General features: G+C 32.1%; 1 long non-coding RNA gene across 1 annotated transcript; it reads right to left on the reverse strand.

Annotated features, from left to right (window-relative positions):
- Nucleotides 1-1261: 1261 nt before the first annotated feature.
- LOC147077334 (uncharacterized) lies at nt 1262-8299 on the reverse strand. Its single transcript, XR_015069441.1, has 5 exons — nt 8087-8299; nt 7647-7793; nt 5465-5824; nt 4662-4814; nt 1262-2586 (listed from the first exon to the last, which is right to left on the reverse strand). It is a non-coding gene; the product is annotated as an uncharacterized LOC147077334 (long non-coding RNA).
- Between the last annotated feature and the right edge of the window lie 1472 nt (nt 8300-9771).

Genomic DNA, 9771 nt, shown 5'->3' on the forward strand with positions numbered 1-9771 from the left:
ATTCAAGCTCTGTACTATTCCATTTTAGACGTTTTTTGCGACCCGGGTTTCGCCTTTCAACATCTTCAGGCGCCGTGTACACTCACCAAAGGTAAACACACTGTCAACGAACTCTTTAGCTTATATAATAAATCAATACAATAAAGTAGGTAAAACTCCATTACCTACCTATCAAGTCAAAGGTTACAAAAAATACAATAAACAAATTATGAATAGTTGAAGTGTCAGTAAAAAACCCTATCTTATTAATAACAATACACTCGAAAGCATATAATAATAAATCGTCAAAACATAATAATAGATCATTATTCTTTATGAACAATAAAAATACTACATTCAAGAGGTGTAAATCGTCAATTCTAAGAAAAATAATTGATGGGGTTAATTAAAGAGATATTAGTGTTATACTTTTAGATTCTTTTTTATAACATTTTTTAAAAAAGATACATATAAACTTACCTAATATAGACTTATACATACCTAAATCCTCATCCATACATTTGGTCGATAGTATTAATACATATTTATTGATTTTACAAAAATTGCAATCGTTCCATGGTGGACGTCAATGAAGGAACATTTCTCCGGGGATGTATCAATAAGTAATGTGAGACCGAATTATAAGAAATAATCAAGGCTTGATACACACATTCGAAATTCTGCGGAAAATGTTTCTTAGGATGATCCTATTCAGGAGGCACCCAATAATCACTTCGTTTTCGTCTACATATACTATAAAGATCGAGAAGGATGGAAAGTCTTGGTCGCTCAAAGGCTGGCGAAATTGAAATGTGGTCACGATCCTCAGCCATGAGTGCACGACCAAGAAAAGAAGAGAGATACTATAGTGTTCAAGGCAGCATCCATTTACGTACTAACCAAGAAATTTCCAGGATATATCATTGAATGAATGAACTCGAATGATGCAATTTTATTTTATTAAACCACATCGCATTGATGTGGTTTTTCACCAGTATGGTTCAATTTATGTTTTTTGAGTTGATTTTTTGTGATGAATGTTTTAAAACACACATTGCATTGATGTGGTTTTTCACCCGTATGTGTCATTCTATGTTGTTTGAGTTTACTTTTTGTGATGAACTTTTTAGAACACACATCGCATTGATGTGGTTTTTCACCCGTATGTGTCATTTGATGTAACTTTAGTTTACTATTTTCGATGAACTTTTTAGAACACACATCGCATTGATGTGGTTTTTCACCAGTATGGTTCAATTTATGTTTTTTGAGTTGATTTTTTGTGATGAATGTTTTAAAACACACATTGCATTGATGTGGTTTTTCACCCGTATGTGTCATTTTATGTTGTTTGAGTTTACTTTTTGTGATGAACTTTTTAGAACACACATCGCATTGATGTGGTTTTTTACCACTATGTGTCATTTTATGTGTTTTTAAATGTCCATTTTGCAGAAATTTTTTAAAACACACATCGCATTGATGTGGTTTTTCACCAGTGTGTGTCATTTTATGTTTTTTGAGATTACTAGTTGAGATGAACTTTTTTAAACACACATCGCAATGATGTGGTTTTTCACCAGTATGGGTCATTTTATGTGTTTTGAGATAACTACTTAGAGAGAATATTTTAAAACACACATTGCATTGATGTGGTTTTTCACCCGTATGTGTCATTTTATGTTGTTTGAGTTTACTTTTTGTGATGAACTTTTTAGAACACACATCGCATTGATGTGGTTTTTTACCAGTATGTGTCAATTGGTGTGTTTTAAAATTACCCATATGCAGAAATTTTTTAAAACACACATCGCATTGATGTGGTTTTTCGCCAGTGTGTGTCATTTTATGTAATTTTAAAACACTATTTCTGATGAACTTTTTAGAACATACATCGCATTGATGTGGTTTTTCACCAGTATGTGTCATTTTATGTTTTTTGAGATCACAAATTTGCTGAAATTTCTTTAAACAAACATCGCATTGATGTGGTTTTTCAACAGTGTGAGTCATTTTATGTATTTTGAGAGTACCAATCTGCTGGAAATTCTTTAAACATACATCGCATTGATTTGGTTTTTCACCAGTATGGATAATTTTATGTCTTTTCAGTATATTATTTGCGTTGAACTTTTTAAAACACACATCGCATTGATATGGTTTTTCACCAGTGTGTATCATTTTATGTTTTTTAAGGTTACCCATTTGCAGAAAATTTTTAAAACACACATCACACTGATGTGGTTTTTTACCAATATGTGTTTTATATAACTTAGGATGCTGAGACTCCGTGCATGAAATGTAGTGATGATTTAGATGTTTTACGGTGTCAAACACTCCACAACAATTGTTACAAATAAAGTTACGTGGAAAATATGTAACTCTTCTCAACTTAATTCGAACCTCTTTTGGCAAATATAATTTCTGAAATTCATGTTTGATGTTCTGTTCATCAATGGTTATTTCCGTATGCTGCAACATCATTTTTATGTTTTTATTGATTGCATGTGCTATTTTGTTGTTACTCGGGTCATTATCAACAGAATATTTTTTAACGATGTCCAATGGTTTACTCTTACGTACTGCAAAACACTTCCGGGTAGAAATCTACAAAAAGAATAGGAATGTTAATATATTCAAAGCAATACTATGTAAAAAATATCAATAAAATATACTTAATATGTTCCAATGTTTCCTAATATAGCACTGATACCATGTCTTTTGTTAAGTGTTTTTCTGTCAAATCGATACGTTACACTGCGCTCACTTGTTGATATTTATATATATATATATATTTTAATTGTGGTGAACATTACAAATTATTAATATAAGACGTTCAAAACATGACATTTAGAAGAAAATAAATATTAATAAAAGAGTATTACATATATATTAAAGAAAAAAAAAGATGACCATTAAAACAGTAGAATTAGTGTGGACATTAAAAAATTAAAATAACAAGGTAGTCACCGGATGAGCTAAGCAGACCCTATTTTAAGAATTTATAAAACATTGCCAACTTATACTCATCCTGACGCAGGTGAAATATGTCAATATCTAATGTGATTTGGTTGTACAAACTTATTGCCCAACAAACAAAAAATGGATGCACTCGATTTCTAAGATAATTATCAGAGACACGCAAACAAATATTACCAAGAAGTGCAGAGTTTTCATTTACGTATAAGTCGGAAAAATATGTAGCTAAATAAAAATACTTCTAAACTTTAAGGGGTACATGCTCAGCGTAGGTCAAAATGGAGCTTTTATTGCATTTTCAAACCATGATACTGGACATTCCTTAAACGTGGTAGATAATCTATTTATATAATTTTGAAGCCGTATTATCATTTATATTTATTTTAAACATTTGATGACTGCATAAAGTATTTTTATTACATAAAATTGTATTCTTTTAAACCTCTCGCTCTAATGTTTTAGAATATAGTCATATTTCGGTACATGAATGTGCAGTGGTGTTAAGATTCTTTGCATTTATTAATTTTTAAACGCAATTATAAAACTATTAGTATAATTAATGACGAGATAATTTTAGTAAAATATTTAGGATAAAAAATTATATTGATAATCTCTGTGATCCCAAATTTGACAAGAATTAGGCATTTTATTATTCAAAAAAAAGGCAAGATTAACACATTTGAAGATAATTCTAAAGATACTAATTATAAGCTATGTTTTTGACCATTTAAGTGTGATGCACATCCTACGAATAATGATCGCTTTATAATAATTATTGACATAAAAATAAGGTATTGTTTTTTTGAAAAATTGTGAAATTGAGAAAGTGACAAGTAGGGAGTAAGATCATGTTAACGCGCGTGTTTGAACATGTACCGTTTAAAAAAAAAAGATTTTTAATTTAATTATTTTTAATTGATTTAAAATAAATATAAAGGATAATAAGGCTTCAAAATCATATAAATAGATTATCTACAACGTTTAAGGAATGTCCGGATCATGGTTTGAAAATACAATAAAAACTCAATTTTGACCTACGCAGAGCATGTCCGCCCTTAAGTTACAGTATGTGAGCATACCTAATGATCAGTATACCTAGCCTTGCAATTCTTCATGAACAGAACCACTCAACCAACAAACAATAATAAATTATCCAAATTTACTTGGAAAATCTGTTGTCGATTTACGCAACTTGTAACTTCAATTTACCGCAAAATTGCGTTTAGCGATGACGCTCATGTTTGCACGCGTTTGTTAATAAGGAAAATTGTCCACACGAAAAAAGACTAATCCAGAAGACTCCCTAGAATTCATTACATCTAGAGTAATGCACAATTTCATGTGGTTTACGCGCTGGTTGCATCGACGCACAATTCTTCAAAAATGGGGCCAAAGCTCACGTTAAGGTCAACGGAAATCATTGTCAAACCATGATTAATATTTTGATTTAAATATGATGGATTTATTTTAAAAAACGGTGATTTATTTTCAACTAGATATAATAAAATTAGACCAAATTGGGCACCCAGAATTTGGTTAATTGAGAATACTAAGGCCACATGCCCAACATCATTTTCTGTTAATGCCATGAAGGTATCGATTTTTCGAAAAATAATATTTTTTTGTAAATTGTAACTTGTAGTTTTTTTTACAATTCAAAGTTTCATCGGATTTAAAAAAAACAACTATGTAATTTAACATACCTGGTCTAATGACTTGTATTGTAGATTAGAGGAGCCAGGTTGAGTTAACTCAGCATTTATTTGGCGAATTGCATTATCAACAAATTCTTCATTGATGTTGACTCCCTCATCATTATTCTCATACTTAATATTCATCAGACCGTTTTCACACTTCTGAAAATAACAACATTATTAATATTATGTAACAGTATCATCATTACGATTAGCCAGAAAGGGTTTCCCAGAGCTCTTTTTTTCATCGCTGGCCCCCAAATTATGACTTAATTTGGTAGGTGAATGTATAATCACCGAACGACATTCCAATGTTATGAGCAATCCGACAAAATAGTGAAATCTTGTGGTCATTCTTGTTTGTTTAGTTCGATTAAGAGTACATATTACAGATGGCTGGGTTAGTTTTTTAAAATCCATTAAGCCTTACCTATACCCAACCAAAATAAATAAAAAATATTCTTCCATCTATAAAATATCAAAAATTCTGTATGATATAATATATTGAGGCTTAGGTTCACAGGGATTTTGTTAAATTTTAAAAACTATCAGTAAATTATTTTGGTGTTACTTCAATGAAAATAAATACGTAGATACGAACGATTAAGTTTTGTGTGCACCATATTTATGTTGAATATTAGCAGCCTATTTACACCCTTTGCCGCTGGATGATACCCATTTTGTATTACAATATAATATATATATAAGTTTAGTATAGTATACAGATACGTATCAGATGACAATGTATTATAATACATTATATACCTTACAACAATAATCAAATGAGCATATATATTAATTATATGAGTTACCTGTGAACCACTGCCAAACGTTGACGCATCAAACTTTTCATACAAGTGACTGCTTTTGTCGACGGCTTGTGCGCATGGAAAAGTCACTTCACCTAAAAACAGCGACGCATCGTGCATACGTTTATGGTACTTCAAAATGTGCACAGTTGAAAAAAAATTACAACACACGTTGCAAACAATATTTCTATCGAAAAATGAAGCTCTGTGTAACCTTAGACGGACTTGTTTCGCAGAAGTAAGCGCTATTTCCTTTTTGATGTCCATTTCTTGCACTTCTATTTCACCAAATAACTGTGCAGATTGTCTCTCAAAGATATCAGGTGCTATCATACAATACATGTCGCGGTTTACGAGCGGAGTCTGTCAAGAAATAAAATACAAACATAAATCAATCAAAACATTTACACTAACAATATAAAAAATCAAACGACATAAAGAATGTAAAGTTTCTAGACTATGACCACCTAGAAGAGCAATTTTTTACGAAGCAGTATCGAAGTCATTGTATGAGAAGGTGATTAGAATGTATGAAAAATTTAATTTCTTATTAGATTTTGACAACCGCGTCTGAAAGTGGCGGAGGCTTTTGAGCTTCATAAGCTTTGACGGTTGAGGCGCTAATTTTGACAGAAGGTAAACAGATTAAATGTCGGAACGTAATGTTAAAGGCTCTTTATTTATTGTTTTTTGTCTTTTACATATTACCGTTGGAAGTGTTGTTGTGTATTTAAATTCTCAATTAAGTATTTATTGTGTTTGGTTATACAGAAACATAGATATTTTAGCAATATTAGGTTTGTAAAATACACCGGAAGTTCCGTTCACATTGTCGTGGGTACTGAATATTGTAATAATACTATTATAAGGTAAAATATTGAAGTAAGCATGTTCTTTAACAATCAATCGTTTTAAGAATTCAGCGAAAACTAATAAGTACTGATTAAATAATATGATAATGTCATTACCACATTTTAGGTTATTTTACACGTATCCAAAATGGAAGTGATTCACGCTGAAATTTTGTTGTTAAGAGTTGGTAACCGGACGGATCCATTCAAAATGACAGACGAGGCTTTTGTGAAACGATTCCGGTTATCGAAACCATTGGCAGATATATTCATTTCCAGGATGGAAAATCTAATGACAACTCACACTAGCTGTCATGTGAGCATAGACAAAAATATAATGCAAACTCTTACGCGACCATAAATGTGCATTCAGTATTTTTGTTGCATTATTGGACACCGTTTGAAGCACTATGCCTCCTTTGAAAATACTGTTGCGTTTTGCTTCTTGTTTGCGTACCGCTTTGTTCAAAAATTGCCATTCAGGTGTCGAGTCTTCACGATTGAATAGGCACGTCAATGAGGTTTGATTTTATCGCTGCGCTCATGGAGACACCCTTAAGCCCGGTTCGGATCAGGCGAGTAGTTTATTCAAAAGGCGAGTAATTTAGTAACTAAACGTGTACGAACAGAAAAATCCAAACCAAACCACTTCTGACGGTCAGAAAATGGTTTCAAGTTTGCTGGTACAGTGAACTAAACGTTATATCTAAAACTATTCCGGTTTATTTATAACGCATGCGCAGTAGGCCAGTTTTGACCTGTCAAACCGTTTAGCTGGAATGCTTAAATTTATGTTGTCATGCAGCATGGTAGGTAATTTAGTAAATTTGAGGCTTACATTAATGTTACAAAAAGTTTTGACAATAGAATTGGTCTATTCTCACCCCATTTCACGTAGATATTGCTTCCGTTTATGGTATTTTATGGCTGCAAGTAGTTCTTTTTATAGACAATATGCTTCTATTTCCTACATAAAAATGACTTACGGGCGATTAATTTTATTCACCAAACAATTGAGCACAATTTTAGATAATCGCATTAATTATTGCTTTACATTCGAATGCATGTGATGTATAAATCATCATATTTAAATATATTTCCGTGATTTAACAAAAGATGTATATACCTACTCATAACTGTCTCAACATATTTGTTTTAGCAATTGCCAATAGCTAGAATCTACTCCGCAATCAATAAAGGAAACAAGTTTGACCGACTTATAATATAATGGTTCCTAATCAATATTCAAAGTTGCATTACAAATTCAAAACTTCAATATAAGACGGCATCAATGGAAGAAAACGGCACATATACCTACGTACAATTGAACGAACCTGATGTATTGGCCTATAATCTGAATACGAACAACCTTGTTGAGGATCTTGATCATATAATGGGTGTGATATATCATCAATAATCTCGCGCTTGACGACAGCTGGTTGATTATCGAATGTTTTATCGGAGAGGTCCGCCTTATGGTACTGAAAAAAGCATTATTAAAAGCATATATAGAACTATAAAACCAATTCCAGTTTATGTAACGTCCGTACAACGATGTATAATAATTATATTTAATATGAATAGGTAGATAACCTAACCTATATCACATGTATTGTATTTGTATTGTATAAACATGTATTTTTTTTAAACAAAGTTTAATATCAACTTATGTTCCTACATAGTTTGTTAAAAAGCACAGTTTATAATATTAAACCAATCATTGTTATTCGCAATCTAATGTTATTGTAAAATAACTTAGTTTCCAAAAACTAACCTCGAAATTGCAACTTGAAACGTCCGCATTCTCTTGCGTTACATGAGTGCGAGGGTCCGGGTTGTTCGGATGGCTAGTCAGCGTGTCAAACAAAGGCTTGCCTTCTATATTGGAGTGTTCTCCATCACATTCTTGCTTTACATCCATGTTAAGTGTAAATATGGCAGGAACAACGTGACAGACATGATACATTCAGGTTAATATTAGAAAAGTGTTGCCACAATACTGAAAAGTGTTTACCGTCGAAACTAATATCAATTAATAATAGATACAAACGCTAACTTGACTCAGTGATACACCTTAATAATAATTATATAATGTTTTGTTGTCAAAACAAAACAATGAAGCGAAAATGAAAATGAGCATTTCCTCAATCATAACGAGATCAGCGCATCTCGGTTTTCAAATGGCAAAATGGCCCATCTGCATTTATTCTATTTTCAAGTTTTCTTCTACAGATGTTGTTAAATACAATATTAATCATCAACGCGGCAAAACAACATATCTGTCAGTGCAATACAAACCAAATGCCACACGTATTTTAAGCCAGGCACACGTACATTGGGTGTGATTTGCATCATGCACGGATAGACAAGGCAACGTCAAAAGACATGGCCTTTTTCGTTATACTTACCTACTACTTGAGCCTTACTGAATGGGTAGGCAATAAAGTTTCCCTACTTTATTGTATTAATTGATTTATTATATAGGTTAAAAATATTAGTGTAGGTATTGAGATATCTCTGGTCCTGTGGCTAGCTCGGGATGTTGGTAGGACCCGGGATTCACAAAAATTAAATGTCTTTCTTTGTTGAACAAGTTGCTTTATATTTTGAACGGTTATTTTCACAAGGAATTATGTTTAACAGTATCAAAATTAATCTTATATTGTTACGTTCCTAATGCTAATTATATCGCTTATATTCTAATTATTATTAATTATCTGAATTCGTTTTGTTGTTAAGTTTTTAGCGAGGGAATTCACGAACTCAATACCACGACCTCCCGCGACTATGTGCCTATTTTTTCTATTGTACTCTTTTTACATTGAGCAGTGATGCCATCTTTTCTTTTTACATACCTACCTACTCCTGAATATTAAGTTTCTTTGGCTTTCGTTTATTTTATTCGGCACAATCACATTCTTCCCTGACATAGGTACTATTATTATAATTTGATAAACAATAATTCTTACGTGTTAAGTAGGTACATGTTGAATATTTTGACAGTTAATTTAGGAATTTTGGATGTACGTACGCCCATTGTTGACTAGAGGTCAGGTGACATGGTTACACATAATAATTACGTAGGTAATTAAGACTATCGGGAGAGTCCCAATAGTCATGGGTGTAACAGTATACCTTCCTACGCTGTTAGTGTGTATTTGCCATTGGTGAATACGTGTAGTGCTTGAAAATATCGAAAGGCAAAACCCGAGTGGTAGAAAACTACCTAGTCAAATAGAATAGTACAAAACTTAAATCTATTAATACACAGTTTATTGTTTAATCGCATCCACGATATAGACAATTCAGTATTTCGGCCATACATAATAAATGATTACGTATTGCGGCAACACTTCTCTTAAATTAATGTACCTTGAATGGATCCTGTTTGTCACGTTATTCCTGACATATTTTCCATTAAAATGGACGTAAAGCGAGAATGTGATGGAGAACAATCTG

Source organism: Rhyacophila brunnea, unplaced genomic scaffold (assembly GCF_057557595.1).
Source record: "Rhyacophila brunnea isolate RB1 unplaced genomic scaffold, BYU_Rbru_1.0 scaffold_13, whole genome shotgun sequence".
Lineage (NCBI taxonomy): Eukaryota > Metazoa > Arthropoda > Insecta > Trichoptera > Rhyacophilidae > Rhyacophila > Rhyacophila brunnea.